Below are 24,430 nucleotides of genomic sequence, written 5' to 3' on the forward strand. Positions count from 1 at the left end.
GTCCAATTTGCGCGGAAAATCGTGTAACTTTGGTCAAAATGCCAGGAATATTCGCTGCCAGCTTCGAAAAGTGTGCAGGACAATCCCGCGACACGGTGGCCATTTGCCGTCAGACGGGAGGAATTCCCGTATCGCGGGATTCCTTTTGGCACAAAAATTCCACGCGCCCCGTACCACGCGCCTGAAAACCGTTACTCAGTAACGGGAAACGTGGAACGGTAACGGGGTCGTGTAACGGTCATTTTTTGGCTTTAAATATCAGACATTGCTCCCATTTTTTTCATTCCCCATTTCTCTTTCTTCTCCTGCTCGCACTTATCATCTCCATTTTTCAATTTAAGCTGCCCAGATTCCCGTGCCACGGCGGCGGGTCACCGGCGCACGGTTGCTTTTCCTGGCAGACAGATTTGTTTCCCGTGACCCGGCGATTCTGCGGGTTTTGTTTCTCTTTTTTTTCGCTGAAACCTCGCTGCTTCTCGTTGCTGCTGCTGTAGTCGGCGTCACCTGAGGTCGCCGGAACTCCGTCACGTCCCAAATACGAGACTTATTGGATTGGAAGACCTTTGTGGACCGTTTCTGCAAGTAACCAAGCTCCTCCTCCCTTATCTAGTGCATACAAGGCATGGTTGAATCCTAGAAGTAGGAGGGAACGAGTCGGATCATGCAAATCTGATGTGAAGAGCCGTCTTGGAAATAAGAAAACGCCTCCTAAAGATCGTGTAGGTCCAAGAACACAAGGGATTGAGTTTAAGACTCCTATAATGCCGAAAAGGAAGAATTATGTGAAAGGGAAGGGTAAGGAGAAGATGGTTTATAGAGAGAAACAACCAAAGAATTTTAAGAAAGGTGAAAGGGGTGAAAGTTCGACTAGGGGTGTGACGGTTCGGGCTACAAAAGACACATTAATGGTGAAGGTCGACCTAGTTGAAAAAGAGAAGGAGGTTCCTAAAGTGAAGAGGGATTAGATCAGTATTGCTTTGCTTTTATAATTTATAATTTTTTAAAATAAGGCGCTTGATGCCAATAATTGTAGTCACATTTATTTCAATAATAGTAGCATAATTATTTTCACCTTAAAAAAAAATTACAATGACTTTTTTTTTTTTTTAATATCCGAGTCAAGGAGTCGGACGCAATGGAAGAATGAAAATAAAAAAACATCGAACAAATAACTGAATTCGCAAAGACTGCGTCACTAAAAAAATTGGAAAATCTAAAATTCCACCGTGCCATGGTGAAAAATTCCGTGACACGTTGGAAATTCCGGCGTCACGACATTTTTTTTTTTACAGGTCCACCGCGCCACAGTGAAAATTCGCCGTGACATGGTACAATTTCTCGTGGCGTGGCAAACTCTTTTTTTTTTTTTTTTTGCAATTTCACCGTGCCACGGTGGACTGTGCCGTGACACGGTGGTTTGTCCCGTGACGCGGCAACCCTTCCCCCCCCCCCCGTTTTTTTTGCTCTGTTTTGTTGTAACGCAATGCTGAACTTGCGCGTATACTTGATCGACGGAGGAAGGATTTTATTTTTTAAAGTGGTCGGGCCCCCTTGAGGGGTTGCCTACGTATCCTTAAAAAGGAATCAGGCCAAACGTAGCTCTATTGGGTCATGAACCCATGCAACTAGGCATAGAATTTCTTGAGTTGATCCAAGTTGGTTAAATTGTGGAAACCGTTACCGTCCATGTCTACCAATTGTGCCACTCCGCCAGACAAGATGGCTTTAACAATGTACGGACCTGACCATTTGGTCAGAATTTTCCTCTTGGATCCAACACATTTTTGCGGAGTGCTTTAAGCACCAGGTCACCTTCTTTGATGTTCCTAGTCTTGACTTTTTTATTGAAATGTCGCGCCATACGCTGTTGGTAGCTTTGGACATGATGCAAAGCTGCCAAGTGTTTTTCATCAAGTAAGACTAGCTCATCATATCTTGCTCTAATCCAGTCGACTTCATCTAGTTGGCTTTCCAACGCGATTCGGAGAGAAGGGATTTCGAGTTCTATTGGTTGTACAGCTTCAACTCCATAAACCAGAGAGAAAGGAGTAGCCCCTGTTGATGTACGAACAGAGGTTCGATAACCCCAAAGGGCAAAATGTAGCTTACTTGGCCAATCCTTGTAATTTTCTGTCATCTTTTCGATGATAGTTTTCACATTTTTGTTGGCCGATTCGACCGCACCATTTTTTTGTGGTCTGTAAGGTGATGATCTGTGATGCTTGATATGATATTTCTGTAATAATTCCGCAGATTCGTCTTGGAAATGTGTTCCATTATCACTGATCATCTCATGAGGTACCCCATAGCGGCATATGATATTTTTCTCAATGAATTGGGCTACGTGTTTCGCCGTTAGCTTAGCATATGAGGCAGCTTCGACTCATTTGGTGAAATAGTCGATTGCTACGAGGATGAGTTCATGCCCCCTTGTCCTGGTGGTGTTATTTTTCCAATGATGTCGATGCCCCAAGTAGAGAAAGGCCATGGAGAAGTATATGTGTAGAGAAGCGAAGGTGGAACGTGCTGTAAATTTGCGTAGACTTGACACTTCATACATTTCTTGACGTATTCGTGACAATCTCTCTCCATAGTAGTCCAATAATAACCTTGTCGTTGAATATTTTGGACTAACATCTTCGCATTCATATGCGTTCCACATATACCGGCATGAAGGTTTTCCATGGTTCTGTGTGCTTCTTTCTTGGCTATGCATAAGAGATTTCTCCCCATTGCAGTCCTCTTGTGGAGTTCTCCCCTGATGAGCACATACTGTGAGGCCAGGAGCCTCAAAGCACGACGTGCCCTTTTATTCGTATTAGGAGGTGTAGACACCCAAATGTGTCCCCCCAAAACCAAATCCGGTGATGAGTACCTTTCACGTCGAATCATAATCGAATGAAGCGAAAGTATGGAAAGTCTAGTGTTGCGGAAAGTTTTATTTTCTTTTCTCTTCTCTTTGTTTTTGAAAACTTATTTTTAAGAAAACAGCTAATCCAGTTTGGTTGGTCCATAATATGGGTCCAATAATAGTGTAGTTGGATGGGGCTTCCAAAGACCTTTCCAACGATATATTATAAGCCCAATTCTGATGAATATTGAGGAAGTTATGGCCAATTTACTAAACTGGGCCCAGTTTGAGCTTTATATACGGCCCAATGATCTAGGGGAGGGCCTAATATGATTTATCATTCCTAATGCAATTAGGAATGGTTTTAGTCTTCTAGAATCTTCTAGAATGTTCTTTTAATTCCTAATTCAATTAGCATTGATAAATTGACTTTTGTTGACTTTTCAGAGTTTTAATCAAAATCAAATAGCATTTTCGAGGAAATTATATGATTTTATCCTCCAGTACGGCAAACTTATCTGATTTTCGAAAACGCGTTAAAATCAGGCTTGGCGCCTAACCCCAGGCCTTGGCGCCTGGAACCAGGCCTGGCACCTGGCGCTAGTGTTGGTGCCTGGCGCCAGCTCTGTTTTCTGTGCGTCAGACTCTGTTTTGTTTAATTTATCTTTTTGGCTGATTTTCTCTATAAATATCGTATTAAAAACTCCGTTTTCAATCATCATCTACATCCATCATTCAACTACAATCAGTTTTCATTCGCGATCATTAATTCTCTAATTCTCTCTTAATCATTCACCAATTCTCATGATCTAAAATCAGTTTTAATTATCATTCATTCATTCATTATTTCTTTCTCTTTTCAAACTTTGCTTTTACATACAAAATTCCGCATTTGCAAGATCTAGAAACACCTAGCCATATTCGAAGTTGCCTTCGCCCTAGACGTGAAAGGTTTTAATTTCTGAGGGTTTGGTCCCAAATCTCTATTTCAATTATTTAATTTAATTGTTTTGTTTATTATTTTCCTTGAAGTTACTAACGTGTGTATTTTGTAATTAGAAAGAGGTACGAGGCATCAAAGTAAGTACTTTAATGGTTTTAATTGATGTTATGATGTAGAAATCATGTTTATATTGTTATTATGATATTCCTAGTATCATGTCTAGGGTAACTTTAATATTAAATATGATTGTTACGATGCTTCCTATATTCTTCCTAATATTTATGATTGTTAGTATCATGTTAGGGCTAAAGATTTGATTTTTATTGCTTAGTGACATGCTAGGGTTTGTTATTAATCTTGTTAGTATCATGCCTAGGATCTTGCTATTTTTATTATGCTTTAATATTAACATGAACATGGTTATGATTATAATTGTTATAATTTATGATGATTATTATTATTATTTTATGATGATTATTATTATGATTATAATTTTATTATTATGATTGATTATTGTCATGTTGCTTATTTTATTTATTGCTTGATCACACCTTTATTGCATGTTTAAAGGGAATTGGTACTTGTAATCACGCTTAATAAGATATTAATAATCTTGTTACAGTTAATATGATTATAATTCAAGTGATCGCCAATAATAGATTTATTTGTGCATTAATATTCAACCAACATAGATAAATAGGTTTAGGGTTAATCCTATTGATTGCATGTTAATTAAAAAGCGCACATGAATACGATCAGAATAAAGTAGAGGCCTATTATTAGGGCAGGTTCAATCTCTTTTAGGTTGGATTTGTACCTTCATCCCCGAACCCTTATTTGGTTCATGACCTTATGGAGTTGACGATCTCTTGGATCGTTAAGGGGTGTAACCTTCACCTCGTGAACGGTATACAAATTCCTAAAACTTGTTGGCGACTCTTTTGCTCTATCTTCTTCCCTTTTGGACGCCACCGTACTTTAGTGTATGATCACAGTGGGGTTCAAGCTAGTGGGATTTAAAAGCTTGAAATTTATTCCCTACAGTTTTTGGCGACTCCGCTGGGGAGGATTTCTATTTTAATTCCTGAATTTGTTTCGGCAATGATTTAGAATGAGTGGATGAGACTCGAAAAGTTCTAAGTATTTCATGTGCGTAATTTTGATTAACATTATTGTCATATGCATAAAAAAGATCTCATTGGAAAGACCATCCGTAATGAGTTAAAAACATAGGATTTTACACGTAGGAAATTTGAGAAATATCTTTCACAACTAGGACTGAAATAACACCGCGCGAAACTGGAAAATTTTATCGAGCACAGAAAGCTGCTGAGGCATGTGGGAAGTAGCGTCAGGGGCCAGAGCATTGGCGCCAGTATTTTAACCATAGCGTCAGATGCCAGCATTGGCGCCAGGCGCTACAGTTAAAAGTTGGCGCCAGTCTCTGATTGCTGGCGCCAATTTCCCCCAATACCGAGCCAGAAATATGCGTTCTAGTTTCGACCAGTTTTTCGTATTGTTTGCTCGATCCTACTTCCTGATTGAATTTTTTCTCACTTTTCTGAAACCCAGATGTGTTCTACATATGGACATAACCCTCTGGGAATTCATGCTCCATCTACCTGATTGAACGCTCTGTGCAACAAAGGGTACATCCGAGATGTTGAATTCACCAAACCATGGAAGCGAGTTTTTTCTAAAACTCGCGGTGTCCCATCCACTTTCGCCAACCCTTCACGGTTAGGCTTCCGCGCGGTGCATCAGGACAATTAACCATGGACCCTCTTTGACTAAACCAAATCCCGAACTTTAGAGAACTAGAGCCATGGTTAGGTTGCAAACGCATTGCATCATATTGTGCCTACTTGACTAATTGTGCATTATTTGTTGTGCATATATATTCTATGTTTTTCTTAACCGTTTGTTGACTTGTGTTGAGACTAAATAAATTAACGGCTTAAAGAACTTTGCCTAATTAATTAATTAATTAATTAATTTGAGTCATTAAAGTCTAATATTTTAATCAGAATTGACCTAGTACGACTTTCGGCATACCCCGATTGACTAATAACACCGAAAACAGTCCCAGACCGAAGCTCCAATATTAGCGCCAAGGTCTGAGATGTAGCGCCACACTATGAAGTGTAGCGCCTGACGACAGCTCTGTCGTCTGGCGCCAAGCTCCATGGTGTGACGCCAGTCCCTTTGTTTGGCCGACAGTTCGGATTATTGGTCGAGTCATCACCTAGTGTCTAATTAACCAGTTTGCTAATTAATTCGGTTAATTTTCGCTGTCAATAACACCTTGTCGAGTCATTAATCGAGTCTTAGTCACATAGTTTAGCCACATGGTCATGACACGAGTCTCAACATGTCACCTACACTCACTAGTCTTAGCACACACTTTGAGTATATGTCACCTTGACCATGTCTTAGGTTCATGCATGAGTCGGTCTTTCCGTCTTTTGAGTTGGGGGTACATTCTAATCCTAATTCTTCATATCCCTCCATATAAATCTTCTTCACATTCTATTCCAATCTTTCTTCACTTCCTCCATCCATTGGATGTTGAATAAAGTTTGAGTAAAATAATTAACAATAAGTATCCCCAAATTCCTTTTCCACAGTACTTGGTCGAGGAGAGAAGGGCGATTAATCAAGGACAACCTCTTTATTCAAGTCTCTCTTTTTGATAAACCGATTCGTCAAAAGAGGAAGGCTAAGAAGATAATGGAAACTCAAGAAGAAGTCAATGATCTTAAGAACCAACTGGCTACCGTGACTGAGACACTGAAGCTTCTCGCACTCGAGATCGATGACCCCGTGAAGCAACAACAGATAGACCTCATGCAAGAGAGCCTAAGCAAGTTGTCTAGCGATTACAAGTTTCAAGAGCTTACATCACAAGGGGTCTCGGTGGACAAAGATCTTCTTCCGCAGAAATTCAATGCCAACGACATCCCAAAATTCAAGGCAACGGATAATCCTTAATTTCATCTAAGAGCTTTTGAAACCAAAATGAGTATTAAGGGTATCGATAAAAAGGTTTTTCCCTCTCTGTTCTCACTATCTCTTGAAACCGTTTGCCAACAATGGTACTTCTCCATTGACAAGGAGAAACCCTCTACCTGGGAATCGATAGTAAACGCTTTCGTTGATATATACAAGTGCAATATCCAAGTTGAAACCGACCATAGATAACTTGAGATGCTAAGACAAAAAAAGAATGAAGGTTTTACTTCTTTCTTTAATAAATGGAGGGAAACTTCCGCCAAGATGATTGAGGTCCCCACCGAAAAGGAGTCTGTGAGGATGTTTGTCAAGAATCTCCAAGAAAAGTATTCAAAGAATTTAAAATATAAACACAACTTGAATACTTTCAAGGCCGTTTATGACATCGGAATTGAAATCGAAGATGACCTCGCAAAGAAAAAAGCTACTAACAATAGTAACCACGGTGGCTGGAAAGGAAAGAAGAACGACAATCCTTCTTCTTTCGAAAACGCCCACTCTAGTAATAATGTTAGTACCTTTGACCATAGTGGTGTCTTAGCCATGGACAATGAAGGATCTAAAAAGAAACCCAAACAAGAGTTCACACCCATTGGAATGACCTACGATGCTGCTTTCGATCGTCTTTACGATCGAGGATTAATCAAACCTATTGGCCCTACCGAGGATCCAACACCAGAAAATCAATCTTCGAGATGGAATCTAAACTCCTATTGCAAGTAACATCGAAGAAACGGTCATACTAATGATGAATGCTACAGGTTTCAAAATCTCATTCAAGATCTCATAGAAGCAAACAAGGTCCCATTGCCTCTAGCTAGCGAGAAGATTGGGTGATAATGAAGGGAATGACACCAGACAAGAGGCGAGCTTCAACGACAAGATTTCGTGACCTCTTTTTTCTATTTCTTTTTTATTTACCCTTTCCCTAATAAGTCTAGCATAGGCACCTTTTCTTTTCCCTTAGATTAATTTTGTAGGATTATTATATATTTTCTTTTAATAAAAATGAGCATTTATTTCCTTATATATGATCATCACATTGCATTGCCAAAAAAAAAAAAAAAAAAAAAAAAAAAAAAAAACCATGTCGAATTGAGCACAAGGTATACCAATGATTTAAGGCACCCCTTGTAGCCACATCATATCTCCTTTCACCTTTCAAATATGCAATCCTTTCTCCATAAACCACTTTGAGCCTCGTCTAACGATAGACCTTTATTCTTCAACCCATATCTACCTAACCTTGGGATGGGATGGTGTGTAACTTATGCAATTTCAAAAGCTTGAGTAATTCAAAAGATAGCAAAAATAGCAAAAAATAAATAAAAGTGTACAAAAGGGCAAGTGTTCCAATGTCTTTGATATGAAAATATCTTTGATATGAACACGTCTCAGATTGCGTCTCTTATCGAGTGCTCGGTACCGTGCCTGAGAAACATAAATGCCAAGTGAGTGATAGACCACATGATCGGGATTGCCCACACTTATAAAAATAAAATAAATGCTAAAGAAAAAAGAGCTAAAAAAGAGTAGGAACTCAAGCATAAAAATACAAAGATTCAAAAGCAAGGTTGCACACCTTGGGGGCTTATCTAGGATCTTGAGCCTTTATCCCCTTCTTCTTCAGCCTTTAGCCTAACCACGTTACAACCCTTAAAAAGACCTTTTTGAGGTATACACACACTTGTGCGAGGTTTGGCTAGAGCTACGTTCGGCCTGATTCCTAACGGATACGTAGGCAACCTCACATCGAGGTGCGGCCGTAATAAACATGCATTCATATTCATGATCACACACTTACACCATGATCATATCAAGGGATCTCCAATGCTCATCCCTATTCACTTAGAGCTAGACTTGGGGGCTTGATCCCTACATCATTAGCTTACATAGCCTAAGAGTCACCACCATTTGATTCTTTTAACAAATAATATTCTTTCCACACACTTAGCCTTGCGGCCTAGCTTTAGTGTCACTTTCACACACATCACAGATACATGACCAAATATACTTCCCTTAGGAACCCTTTGTCATGGAATCTTAACACAACGCTGAAGCATGCCTTGTCATATCAACATCACTCATCAATCATAATTATCATTGCATCACGAAGTATGAAGTGCTTAGCCTCCGTGCCTAAGTTACCTAAATTCTTTCATCATTGAGTCAACAGTTGAGATAGCCTAGGATGGATTAATCCTTGCACCTTGAGAGATAGTATCAAATGACATTTGACTAAGCTCATTCAACATGCATCTTCAAAAACTTCGATTCTTTTTTCGCGTCTTTCTTTTTCGGGAGAAAGTCGGTACCCTCCACAAAAATGACGGAAAATTTTTGCTTTTTTGCATTTTTTAGTCGCACAAATCGTAATACAATGCACACACGGATCACGAGTCACACGTGTCGTTTCACTTTGAGTCAAGTCAAGTCAATGAGTCAAGAAACACGTTAGACCTTAGGTCAACCCTAAGATAATTAAAGGGATTGGCAAAGTTCTGTAGTCAAAATAAATACAGGTGTAGCAGAACAGGGAAGACCCTATCACAGCGTTCGACGACAGAGTCAGTCCTTGGCTCCAGAGATATTTCAACAACGACAGCACTCGAAGCCTCTCAGAAAGGTGATTTCAACCTCATGCAGCAATTTCGGGTTCCTTGGTACGCCAGTTAGCCCCTATAAGCAATTTGACATGATTAGTAGTCGGCTCGATTACAATCGTAGTAAGTGATTGACCTGACAAAAAATCGTCTCACTTAGCTTAAGCGCCTAAAACACTGGCTCATTATAATCGGTTTAAAAGCAAGCACTTAAACGACAATATTTCCAAATATGGATTGTCGCGCATTCTTCTTAAACGACAATTTTTCTAAGATTGGATTGTCATCTCTGAAAATATTTCCAAAAATGGATTGTCGTGCATCTTCTTCAAACGACAATTTTTCCAAGATTGGATTATCATCTTTGGCAAGGTTTCCAAGCGTGGATTGTCGTGCTCCTTCTTTGTTTGGCAAGTTTTTCCAAGTTCGGATTGTCATACATTCATAGATCGCTGGCAAGTTTTCCGAAATTGGATTGTCATGCACCCAGTTCCCTATGGAAAAATTTCCCAAAGGATCGTCGTAGGTCTCTACTCATCATAAATTTCGGCAAAAGTTCCTCAACGTGGATTGTCATTCATTTCATCAAATGGCAAATTTTCCTGAAGTGGATTGTCGGTCGACTCTTTTTTTGCAAATGTTCCAAGACGCGGATTGTCAATAGTGGCAATATTTTCCCAAAAGGATTGTCACATAGCGTTGGCAAATTTCAAGATGTGGATTGTCAATCATAGAAAAGTCCTTATGAAAGATTGTTACGAAGCATTGGCAACTTTTCCAAAGATTAGATTTTGACAAATTTTCCGAGATACGGATTGTCGCTTCATCGTGGCAACATTTCCAAGGATGGATTGTTACGTGGCATTGACAACTTTCCCTAAATCGGATTTTCATACATCATACAAGAGTTGTGTTGGCAACTATTCCCAAATAAAAGAGGATTGTCGACATACTGGTTCACATGTAGCAAAGCGCCGACGTACTGGCATAGCAAACATTAAGAAGCAGTGATCTTTTCGAAGACAATCACAGTGGAAATCAGAGTCATATAAAAAAGAAGCTCTTTGATCAGAGATGAGTGAACATCGAAACAGCAAGGTGGCGTTCCCTAGATTGTGGAGAGTTGTCACAAACAACCGAGGATTGTTTCAAGAGAAATAATCTTCGATAGTATTCCCTTGGATGTGGAATATTATCAATGCGGATGAGGATTGTTTCAAGAGAAATAATCTTCGATAGTATTCCCTTGGACGCGGAATACTACCATTGCGGAGGAGGATCGTTTCAGGCGAAGAAATCTTCTAATTTGGAAGCAGTTACAGGCGTATGTAACGGTTTTAAAGCGGGATGGCATTATCTAGCTTGCAGGAGGTCATCAAAACAACAGAAGCGGCAACAATCGGTTAATTTCAGAGACGTGTGCTCGACGGTGCAAGATACGCGTTTCTTAACTCTTTTATCTGTTTAACTAACGCTAGTTTGCAGGTATCGGCGTTACAAGATTGGTTTAGGATCGCAGAACGTTCTGAATCATTCTCCGTCCCTATCGATACTTTGACTTTTGTTTTCGAAACCTGCGTTTCTCCAAACTCAGTCAAAGTGGGGGCTTCTGTAGACACCCAAATGTGTCTCCCCAAAACCAAACCCGGTGATGAGTACCTTTCACGTCGAATCATAATCGAATGAAGCGAAAGTGTGGAAAGTCTAGTGTTGCGGAAAGTTTTATTTTCTTTTCTCTTCTCTTTGTTTTTGAAAACTTATTTTTAAGAAAACAGACAATCCAGTTTGGTTGGTCCATGATACGGGTCCAATAATAGTGTAGTTGGATGGGGATTGCAAAGACCTTTCCAACGATATATTATAAGCCCAATTCCGATGAATATTGAGGAAGTTATGGCCAATTTACTAAACTGGGCCCGGTTTGAGCTTTATATACGGCCCAATGATCTAGGGGAGGGCCTAATATGATTTATCATTCCTAATGCAATTAGGAATGGTTTTAGTCTTCTAGAATATTTCGGGCTTGCTTTATTGAGGTCCCTGTAATCAACACACATTCTGACCCTTCCATCCTTCTTTGGAACTGGAACCACATTTGCTATCCATTCTGGATACTTGGATACTTTGATGAAACATGCGGCCAACTGCTTTCTGATTTCTTCTTTGATTTTGAGAGCCACATCCGGTTTCATATGGCGCAGCTTTTGTTTGACAGGCTTTATACCTGGAATGAGTGGTATCGTATGCTAAGCTATATCCCTGTCAATTCCTGGCATATCTTGGTATGACCAAGCAAATACATCAACAAATTCACTAAGCAAGTTAATTAGATCTATGCGTTCATCTTGACTTAGTGTTAATCCAATTTTTACTTCTTTAACAATCGTATCATTGGAAATATTAACTGTTTATGTATCTTCGATAACTGCCGTTTTATTTTGGTGCTCTTCCATTGCTTTTATTATTTCTTTGTCATTTTTATCATTAGAAAAGAAATATTGATCAGGGCTAGGGGAATGACACGCATCGTAAGCAAAGGTACTCATTTTATTGAATTCATCGGTTAATACATCAAAAGGGGCAAGGTCAGCTGCGACCTCATCGAAAAGAGAAGACTCAACAAGAGACTCAGGATTGGACTCTATAGCAGAAAGAGGGTCGGCCACAGACTCTAAGGACTCGTCTACAGACTTATACTCAAATTCGGACTCGGACCTAGACGACTCAGACTCATCAAACATAGGAACTTTGCCAGCGGTTATTTCCAACTTCTCTCCGCTTGGTGTAGTGATCCTTAATGTCTTACGCCATCACTTTGAAATATTATCAGTTTGGACGATTAACTCGGAGGGGTCAAAGTCCTTGTTTGCTATAACAGCTTGAACGAGCTCGGAATTATCATTGCAGACGGGCTTAGATTCATTCTTCTCCATTCCAAAAAGAAGGTTAATGCCTAGATCAATAGAGCTTGGGCTAACTGGTTTCTCAGTTGTGAAGAGCTCTTCGTCTTCATCAACAAAGTCACAATCGAGGAACATCTCAAATCCTGGTTCACGCTTCCCATCGTGGACGAATGGATCAGCGAATTCATAGCATGGGAAGTCTTCCCCTTCTTTGATGTACTGGCCATTGAGGGTTAATGGATATGGATCCATGGCCATTTCCGTCTTCATGATTCGAGCGTTATTGCGAGCCTTCATTTTCAAGAGGGCTTGTTTCACATCTTCTTTTGTTGGCTTGAATCCCAAGCCAAAAGTATCTTTCTTGAGTGCACTAGGATGGCCCCAAAGTTCAGCCATTTTCTTTTTGAGTCCGAGGGACATTCCAGGGAAATGCCCTTGCTTCTTCAAAATGGCATTAATATTGGTGTTTGAATAGGGATCGAAGTCGAGATGGCACTTCTCCTCTTCTTCGATCATGAGAACATCATCGAGTGAAAACCCCCAAAGATCTTCATCTTCTTCGTCATGTTCGACATGGACGATAGGAGTGTCAATAACTTGAATGCGCATGGGAGAGGCATCAATGGTAATTGGAACCCCTCCAACTATGGCTTTCACTTTCTGGTGCAACGATAATGGAATCGCCTTTAGCTCATGGAGCCAAGGACGTCCTAACAACAGATTGAAAGAGGCCTTAATGTCCACCACCTGAAATTTGGTGCGACGTTCAATGGCCCCAGTAGTTATGTTTAGTATGATAGTACCCACGGCTTGACGGCGAGTATTATCATAAGCGCGAATCCCTTGAGTAGAGGGAGTCAGTTCTTCATTCTTTATGCCCAACTTCTTTGCAGTGCGGAGTGGGCATACATTGATTGTAGAGCCGTTATCAACCAGGCTCATAGGAACATTCATCTGCCTACACACCACAATGAGGTGTAAGGCCTTATTATGTTGATCCCCTTCCAAGGGCAGATCCTTGTCAGAAAACGAAATCAGATTGCTAGTACTTGGCAATTCAGTAGTGAGAAAGTTGACCAGTCCTTGAGGAGTCATATCATCATCAACTCCTATTTTCACCAGAGCATTCATCACAGCCTTTCGATGCTCGTGAGAGGTGGCCAAAAGCTTCCATACATTCATCTCCACCTTTGTCTTTTGTAATTGTTTGACCACATCGTTGTTCACATGGTTGAGGGGATCAACTATCGGATATGACTGCGGTGGAGGTGGAGGTGGACTAGGTTGTTGCAACCGTCCACTTCTGGTGAGAACCTTGACCTCAAGGTCTCCCCAAAAATCTTCACTTGTGCCAAGAGATGAACAGGCTAAATCCTTGAGATAGACGTCTTCATCATCACTATTCCAAATTCCATTCACTTCTTCATAACTCGAGACAAATACAACTTCCGGCTGAGGTTCATTCACAAGTTGAATGAGTAATGAAGGATCAAAGGAGACTTCATTTCCCATGATAGCCAAAGCATCGGAAAGCGGACCTGTTTGAATGTTAGGCTTCTTGCCCCCTGGAGGGACAGGAAGTTGATTAGCATCAATTAGGTCTTGGATCGCATCCTTCAACCTCCAACACTTCTCAGTATTATGACCCTTGCCTTGATGAAACTTGTAATAAGCATTGGGGTCATAGCTAGCGGTCCTATTCTCTAGTCGAGGTTCTGGAAATGGTCTAATTGGCATAATCAGTCCTTGACCATGCAAACGGTCAAAAGCAGCATCATAAGTCATTCCCAAAGGCGTGTAAACCCTCCTTTGCCTTTGAAATCTTTGAGGAGGAGCATTAAGGGCCAGCACATCATTGATATTGATATTGTTGGTAGCGTTATTGGGCTTAGAAGACAAAGAAGAAGGAGTGTCGTTCTTCTTGTTTTTCCAAGTGCTGTTATTATTGTTGTTACCAGCAGTCTTCATCAGTTCATCCTCGATATTGATCCCAATATCGTATACAGCTTCAAAGGTACTCAGAGGCAGAAACTTCAAGTGTTGCTTGTACTTATGAGTCAGATTGGCAATGAACAAGCAAACCATCTCTTTTTCCTTGGGGGATCCACCAAGAGCGCGGTTGTTTCCCTCCACCTGCTTAAGTAAGTGGTGAAGCCTTCATTCTCTTTCTGTTTGAGAATGGAGAGTTCACGTTTATAAGTCTTGGCCTGAATGTTACACTTGTAACGATTCATAAAGCTTTCAGCAACATCCTCCCAGGTCGCGACATGTTTGGACTCCAAAGAGTAGAACCACTGTTGACAGGCAAGCTCCAAGGAAAGAGGGAACAATGTAGGGAAGAGTGCCACATCTACTCCCTTAAGAGCCATGGTTGCAGAAAATGCCTTCAAATGGAAAAGCAGATTATCAGTAGGCTTGAACTTGGGAATGTCAGCAGTGGAAAACTTCTCAGGAAGCCTGTCCCTTATGGACGAAGAGGTGACAGGTTGTTCCACATAAGGGAATTCTTCAGTAATCTTACTCATTTGTTCCTTAATCTTGTCCATTGCAGCGGAAGTGACATTGTTTTGATTGTCTTGCTCTACCGTGTTGACTCAAGTGGTGAGTGTTTGCATCATGTTAGACAACATTTCAATTGTCCTGTTGATGTTCTCGATATCTTCCTTAGTAGCCATTGGTTGAAAGTAGACTGGAGATGGATCTTGTGGAGATGATTGTGGTGGTTTTCTTGTACACCTCTTTGGTATAAGAGATTGTTGAGGTATTGACTCGAACCATAACAATCTACCCCTGCTTCTTGACCAAGTGCTGTGACACCGAAACAAACACACCTTTAATGACCAAACTTAACCTTAACACATCCGGAAAAAAAAAAATAATAAAAAAAAAATTTGAATTTTAAAAAAAACTATAACTTTGAAATTCTATTTATTTATTTATTTTTGTTTTTTTTAAAAAAATGCGAGGATACTATCCGACTTACTCCGAAAAAAAACGACACAAAAAAAAGACTACCCTAAAATACGGTCAAAAAGTCGTGCACGACTAAAGAAAAAAAAAAGTGTGAACCACGATATGTGAGTGATTAAGTGAGGTTATGGGCGCGTGTTTTGACCGTACAGCTAGACATGACACCAAACTGGACATATAAACCACATACGTACGCACAAAAACCGAAAAAAGACTGACGGGACACTTTTCCTGGGCACTGTGTCACGGTGCTGACTGTCGTGACACGGTACAGTCTACCGTTAAACGGTAGAAAGAGTCGTGTCACGGCACTGTTCACCGTGGCTCGGCGAAATTTGTCGTGACACGGTGCGCAGTTCCAAGTCTGTTTTGTGATTTTTCCAGATTTTAGTCGATTTTAGGTCCTTACTAATTACTATGTGGAAATAAAAACCCTTGGTCATGGGTTAAACAAAAAAGAGTAAACACATGAAGGTTAGCACCAAACACACCAGGTAGCATTTAGTCACGATAATGAAAAAAAAAGTTCGCAACCTAGAGTCGAGATCTATGTTCAACTATTGGTCAAGCTTTGGGTGTCAAAAGGGTACCATGGTTAAGAGTTTGGACGCGTTAGCAAGGCAGCCTCCCTTGAGGGTGTATGCCAATGGGCGGCTCCGCGAGTTCGTGATGAAATAGAACTCGACTCCATGGTTTGGGTGGATTTAATAACTCGGATGAACCCTTATTGCCATGAGCGTTTTTGGGTTGATAGAGCTTAAATCCCCCAGGGCTAAGACGCATGTAGAACACACACGTTTTTTCAGAAAAATCGAAGGAAGTTGACTGTGAGAAGAGAAATTAAGCCACCGGAATGATTTTAGGACTGCCTTGACACGGCAGAGATTCCCGTGCCACGGTACGGTACACCGTCAGACGGTGCACTGTACCGTGACACGACAGATTTTGTCGTGGCACGGCAGTAAGAAAATCTGACTGGTGCCTTGTTTTCCTTCATACGCAATCAAGTTATTCAATTTTTCCTACGGGACAGACCTAAATGCGATGTTAAAACGTCTATGCTTATGCAAAAATGCCAAATTAATTACAGGAATATTTTTCAAGAATCTTTCAAGTCTCATCCACTCATCTTAATTAAATATCGATCACTCAAATCGATAAATAACCAAGAATCCTCCCCAGTGGAGTCGCCAAATTGTAGGCGTCGTTTGAAGTGCGCCTACGTTAAGCATGTGTGAATATGCTTGGAACTCATAGGAAGTGGGAATTGACATTACGATTAGGGACAAAGAAAAGTAGGGAGCCACCAACAAGTTTTTAAGGAACTTGTAAACCGTTCACGGATCATAAAAAGGCAACCACGATAAGGGACAACGATAGGCAACACCGATTGACCCGTGAAGGTTACACCCCATTCATAATCCATGAGATTACTAACTCCATATGGTTCGGAACCACGAAAGGAGGACCGGGGATGATGGTATGAAGTGAGTCATGGAGTCACATTCGCCCGTATTGGCCTCTACTCGATTCTTATAGTGAAAAGTGATTCCTAAGATCTCAAAGGCATACAAACAAAAATTCAATTTGCTCCAATCTATTATTAAGTTAAATTGGTTTAATATTAATGCAACACATAATTCTAAAATATTGTGATCACTTGATTTAATAACAAGATTAAAAAGGAACCTAAACCGGTTGTCCAAATTATCTTATTAGGCGTGATTTTCAATTACATATTTCCTTTAAACATGCAATATGGTGATCATAAAAATAATAGAATAACATCAATATTGGAAACAATTTAACCATAATTCCAACAATATAATATCGTTAGAAAAATAATAGAAATAAAAGGAACATAATTCTTACTTTGATTCTGTTTGTTTGCAACTACAAAATAATAAAAGAGTTAGTAACTTCAAAGAAATAATAATAAAACAATAATTAAATTAAATAGAATTGATTTGGGGCCAAACCCTCAAACAATTCTACCTTTCACGCCTTGGCTTAAGGACAGAACCACGAGTAAAGTACCGACTCCTTGGAGTGCTTGAAGAAGGAATTTTGAAAGAAAAAGGGTAGGCTAGTGTTTAGGCTAGAGCATAGAAGAGATAAAAAAATAGAGAATTAATTGATGCCCCGTACATCAGAAATGAAGGGGTATTTATACAAAAAATGTGCCGAGGGAACACACGGAACCCTAAAATGATAAAAACCTTAAAAAAGTATCCCGCGACATGGCAAAGTGTACCGTGACACGGGAAATCCCACCGTCAGACGGGAAATATTCCCGTGACACGGTACAAATTTTCATGATGCGGGAAATATTTAGTGAACGGGAGGAGAAAACGCGTTAAGGGTTTACGCGAAAAGGACACGGAAATCTCCATGTCACAGCAAATGTCCCGTGTCACGAGAAACCCTACCGTCAGATGGGAAAGTTTCCCGTGCCACGGTGGACTGTTGCCGTGACGGGGGAGATTTCAGTCCGTTTTTCCGTCTAAATTCATCTTAAACCCTAATTTCGTTCAGCATTTTAAATGTCGATTGATAATTTCAGGCCATTTTCTGATTTTATTATTATTTGGGCTACAACAAATAAAATAAATAAAAAGTTCGGGCCAAAATAAATAATAAAACAGTAAAATAAAAAAAGGTTTGGGCTAAAATTAAATAATAAGTTTGGGCTGAAATTAAAACTATGCTTTGATCAAACATCAAGACTAATCCATGGACTATTCAAAAATTCGAATTTAATTAAATACGATTTTTTAAGCACTCTCGGGATTAAATACTGAACCCGACCAATAGTGGCGGTGAAAGGTTGTTCATCATCGGGTTTGATTTTGGGGAGACATTTTTAGGTGTCTACAGATATATTATAGTAAGTGATGATAATATGAGATCCGACATATAATTTCAATGAAATGGTCAACTTTCAAGCTAATACTCATTCACATCCCCATTTTTGGGACTTGAAGTTTCACATTTTGTTCTTTTAATACTAATTACATGCTTATACTGCTAAAATATGGATTGATGTATGATTGAATTTAGTTATATATGATCTCATATGTCTACATAAAGTTGGTTTATAAAATGATGAGTAAAATGAACATGACAAGAACTTGAAGTTCCTTAATTTATGAAGGGTCAAAGACACCCAAATTAAATGTTAATATGAAGATATATATATTATTTAGAAATTTCTATTATTTTCTAAGGTATGTTGCTAATATACCATTCATAATACTAATGTGATCCTATAAAAATTAATTATTTAATTTATAGATTACTAAATTTACTCAATCCCGGAAGTGAATGAGAAATCAAAGGTTTAAAAAGATAACAAGGTTGTTTGTATGATTTTTTTTATATATAATTCATTAAAAGGTTCATAAGAATATCTATTCGAACAAGTAATATTGTTATGATGAGTTCAAGATATTAATCACGATATTGTGAGCAACTAACCTAACATATTATGCCCATACTTATAGGAGATTAATATAATTGGGTAAGAGTTACATGTAAGAGTTTAAAAGAATAATTTATTCTATTATGCTTGATACAACATTGCTAATATAATTTATGCCTTAAAAGGTGAAGAGATTTAAATATTGGGAAAATTTGCCAAGAATAATACCACCTTTCACTGGTCTTCCAATAATAGAACCACCTTTGGATTATCTCAAAATAACACGACCTTTGACATACATCTTCTATAAATAGAACAAAAAATCAGTAACCTGTTTTATAGGTTACATTGGACACGTGTCACGTTGTAATTTGTTAATTTTTTGTAATAGCAAAACCTTAAATTTAAATTAATAAAAAAAAACATCTTATTGTTCAGCAGCCCCCCTCCACCTCCACTCCCCTTTCCCCCTTCCCCGGCCTCCCCGTTAAGATCCTCCCTTGTTAACCTACCACTCACCAAGAACAGCCCCCCTCCAAAGCCTCACCCTCGAAACTGCCCTCCTTCCCACCCCCACACTCGAATAGCCACGTATCCCCACCCACACCCTCGAAATCGCCTCAAATTCCACCGCCTCGCCCTTAAAACCATCTCAAAATCGTTGCCCTGCCCTTGAAACCGCCTCAAAACCACCACTCTGCCCTCGAAATCGCCTCCAAAACCATTTCCCTCACTTGCTGCAAAATTGAGAGAGATTAAAACCTTTTCCCCCACCTGCCGGAAAAGAAAGAGAGATTGGAACCCTATCCCCTACCAATCGAAATAGAAAGAGAAAGCTTGCGTGAAGGGGAGGGGGGTGTCGAAATCTGGGTAGGGAAGGGAGGGGTCCAGAATCGGGAACGGGGTAGGGAAGGGGGACCGAAATTGAGGACGGGGTAGGGAGACCGGAATTGAGGACGGGGAGGGGAGGGGGGCCGGAAACGCGGATGAGGACGAGACGGGGGAAGAAAGGGGGCCCCACGCTGGTGGTTTCCGATTAGGGGGGCTTTTTTAAAAAAAGAAAATTGATAAAAAAAAATAGACTAATCACATTGTGACACGTGTCACAAGTAACCTATTAAACCGGTTACCAACAAGTCATGTTCTATTCATAGAAGATATGTGTCAAAGGTCATGTTATTTTGAGATAATCTAAAGGTGGTTCTATTATTGGAAGACCGATGAAATGTGGTATTATTCTTGGCAAATTTTCCTAAATATTGTTGGATTCATTTCATGCCCCGTATGCAAGGAGTATGGGGAGACTATATCTATTCCATTATTTTATGTAATGATTGCACCTAAATAATAAAATATATTGATGGTCAGTTTGATACATATATACATTATGTCAACGATTTATTTAATATAAGGGGGTACATGTTAATTCATACATTTCGAAATGATACCATCCTGAAGATGGATAAAAATAATTGTCATTAATTGTATATATACTATTTTTAAATGCTCCAATTAAAATTGATGTCCTAAAAGGAGGAAAACATCGATTACTGATAAACCTATAGCACGCCTAAAGCGTAATAGATCAATTAGTTCTAAAGATAATTAAGTATCTTCGAAAAGAAAAGGAGTCACGACAATGACAAAGTTAAGGAAGTGATAAACCCCATTACATTTCTAGAAGAAATAACTTATAGTAAAATTCTTATGTTCCATGATTCTATATAAGACTCCAGAAGAGTATGAAATGTCCAATAAGATTAACATGTATCAAGTTATAGTCAAAACTCTAACATGGTATAAGTAATTATTGGATAAAATATTAATTGATTGTCTTGCCAATTGTATATATAGAAACACATTTTGGTGTTCTAATATCACATTATATTCATGGCCATGCATAAAGTAAGTTTAATAAAGTGATCATTAGTGTTGGAAAACTGACTAAAAATTAATTTCAGAGATGTGATTGGATGTAATAATTAAATTAGGCCATCTGAGTTCAATAAATGCCCATTATGGAAACCAGAAGTTTTATTTGATAATGTGCTGACACTCTCTCAATGTCAGATATATGAAATGAATTGAATGACAAGACATAACATTGAGATTGAGCTACATTTGGATTGTGATTTTAATAATTTGTGTTGAAGAAAATTTTAAGAGATAATATATTCGGTTTGAATAAATTTTTCATACGAAATAGTAATAGGTGACTAGAAGTTCACCACATACAAGTTGTACGTGGAAATTTTGAATATTTAATTAGTATCATACTATCAAGGTTTCAAGTGATCTTGAAGATCATCACCTAGTACAATTACAAGCAAGTTTATATTTGTATAACAATTCTATTGATTGGGGCTATTGTATGTCAACACATAAGAAATAGGAAAAAAAAGGAAATTCAACTGCACAACACATGTCTCCCCATTGATGTTGAATTATTGATCTCCTGAAGAGAACAAATTAAGAAAGATTTTATAATAAATACATATGCGTTATGCAATGTATAGTTAATGAAGAAATGATTTAAAGTTGCTCTCTAGAAGAGATAAAAGCTTGTTTAATATAATTTTTCTAAGAGATAAATTTTGTTGATTATGATCCTCCCATGAAATGAATTTTATTGCAAATTTGTATACTAAGTTGGTGAAGAATTGTGATGCCCCTATATATGAGATATTTTACCAACTTAGGGGGAGAAATGGAGTAAGTTGGCAAAAATTAATTAAACTGATGATCCCTATATATATAATGGTAATTTAAAATGTTTTCTAGCCAACTTTCGTCCATATGTTATCAAAATATGTTGCACATTGAGATAAAGCTTGTCAATTATATATACTTGAATTACTACACCTGAAGTGTGGATTGTATAATCAGTTCCATAATAAAGATGTGATATATGGCAAGATAGTGCAGTTGACACTTTTAATAGTGTAATAGTATATTAATACCAGGTGTATGGAATACCCTTAAAGTTGTGTAGATATTTGAATTATTACAATATATGGCCTATGATATAAGAAAATTATGATGGTACCAATGAAAAATGTATTCAGATTTCAATGTCAAAAGAGCATGCAAATTAAAATTGTACCTTGATGAATTATATGATGATACGTATCGGTATATGATGGAACTGATAAATAATGCATATGCAGGATATAATGAACTAGTGAATAAGGGATCTAGAATATATGTCCATTTTAATGTCGACATAATGATAATAATTAATATTTATTATGGGTCGGAAGTCCAATGAAATATGGATTTTTAAAATCCACACTGTACAGTATCTTGTATTATTTCGAGTCCTATGTATGTTCATATGCATGTGTGAGTCATAGGTTATTGGATTATTCATTATATATGTTCGAAGTTATTACATGCATTACTTATTGTATAATTTGTTTAATATGTTATCATATTTTCTATATTTTATATAGCATGCATTACTTTCTATATAATAATTGAAGTGTATGTCAATGTTCATTCCAAAGTATAGTAAGACATAGATACTATATTGATGGAAAATGAGAAAGAGATATTTATATTCCAATGGTCTTATAATTGTTCATTCCAAAGTATAGTAAGACATTTATACAACATTGATGTCAATTTAATTGCATGTTATGAATCATGTAAGAAGAAGAGTTCATGAAGAACTTATGTACGACGTATTTATATATCTAGCCCTACAAATTTATATTTTGAATATTGTAACTATTATTAAACTTTTAGTCTATGAGACTAAATCATTGACATCTCAACTTGAAGTTTGAGCATATAAGTGTTAGTAATGAGAATTACTATTTGTATATGAAAGAGAACTATCGTGTCAATTATAAATACTCTAAAGAATCAACAAGTTACTTATGCATGAGACAGTTTTGTCATGGTCCAGAAGAACCATGATCAATGTATATAATTACATGTGTTAGTTATATTATTATTTCATAAAAGATTGAAAAATCGACATTAATAATATCATGTGTTGCCATATTATTATTAAGGAATGTTTAATCAAATAATAATGATCATCAATTTCTATTATTCACCGTTTTCAAGAAGAAGGCATAAGTATAATGGTTAAGGCAACTTTAAACAGAGATTTCAAATGAAATGTGGACAAGCACATGTATTATCGTTATAGGTTTGGTGATATGAAGACTCACTTGTTCGCGTAAATATTTGAAGATTTGGAAGGATCGAAAATTAAGGAATGATACTATTCTGCGTCATGTGAGAAGACTCTCAACTGTATTGGATTCATTACATTAGAAAACCTCAAGTTATGTATTCATCAGGGGGTGAAATTACGCGCTGCACTCTTTTTCCCTTAACCATGGTTTTTGTCCCATATTGGGTTTTCCTGGTAAGGTTTTTAACGAGGCAGCATTTCGAGCGTATTATGAAGAATGTTGTATTCTTTTTCCTTCATTTGGTTTTTCATAATAAGGTTTTAATAATGAGGCAATGTCTTCGATAATGGACATCCAAGGGGAGTGTTATGAAATATTTGTGGATATCCATTATCTTTCCTTGTATAATTCAAGAACAATCTAGATCTAGGGTTTATATTCTTATCCAACCAAATCCTAATTATATTGTATGTATAATAATATTGTCAAAAATATTTAACAACCGTGCATTATTGCACGGGATTTTAACCTAGTTGTTATTTTAAATAAAAACTTTTTTCAATTTAATCCCACGGCCACCCCGTAGTCCCGTACCCACTCTCCCCATCTCTCCTTCCACCGGCCGTCGTAGACCACCTCTCCTTCGGCGCCGGAGACCTAGCCCCATTCCCACCTCTTTCCCGTCTTCCCCACCCCAACACTCCCCCCTCTCTATCCTCTTTCTCTCTCTAGTTCGCCGGTAATTCTAACACGTTTTGATGAATATGTGTTACCTTGATTTTTATTCTAGTAAATCATGTACTTATACAACCTATCTTAAGGTAAGGCCCACGCATATGTGCAGCCCACACAAGCCCCAATTAATTCATTGAACTTGTTCAACGAACCTTCCTTCGGGCGAATTTCTGACGAAAGGGAAAGGGGAAAGGGATGGATGGGGCCATGGGGGTGTATGTAGTGGGTGGGGGAAAGGGAAATGGGTGGGGTCACCGGCGCAAGGGGATAGGGAGTGGGTGGTCTTCAACCGGCGGTCGGTGGAAGGAAGTTGGTGGGGAGGGGGGCTGATGGTGGGTACTGGACTACGATGTGTTGTGGGATTTTTTTTAAATTTTTTTTAATTGTAAGTTTAATATAATTATACTTAACATTTAATAAAGGGTAATGTTATATGTAGCTCTAAGGGATATATCTATCAAGTGCAAGTTATAATAATTTTCCTCTCTTCTCTCTCTAAAATCCTAGCCTCCATTGTTGAATTTTGAAGGGGCTTCCATCGGAATTACCGGTGGAAAGCCCCAATCGTTGTTTCTTTTGTGCCTTTTATCTTGCTTTAGGTTTATAATAATTCTTCCTCTTCTAGGAGGAATATTTCTCCCTCGAAAGACAGGGTTTTTCTTCCTCTTTAGGAGGATTTGGCTCCTTCGAAAAACCGGGTTTTTCTTCTCTCTTTTGAGGGAGGATTTGCTTTTAATTTCATGGATTGCTATAAAGTTGTTTCATGGGTAAAATTTTGTGCGGGATTGAAAAAGAGATTAATATTTCGACAACAATCGAACGAATCAGACGGAAATTTTCTGCA

The sequence above is a fragment of the Chenopodium album genome, chromosome 4 (genome assembly GCF_948465745.1).
Source record: "Chenopodium album chromosome 4, dcCheAlbu1.1, whole genome shotgun sequence".
In the NCBI taxonomy this organism is placed as follows: Eukaryota; Viridiplantae; Streptophyta; class Magnoliopsida; order Caryophyllales; family Amaranthaceae; genus Chenopodium; species Chenopodium album.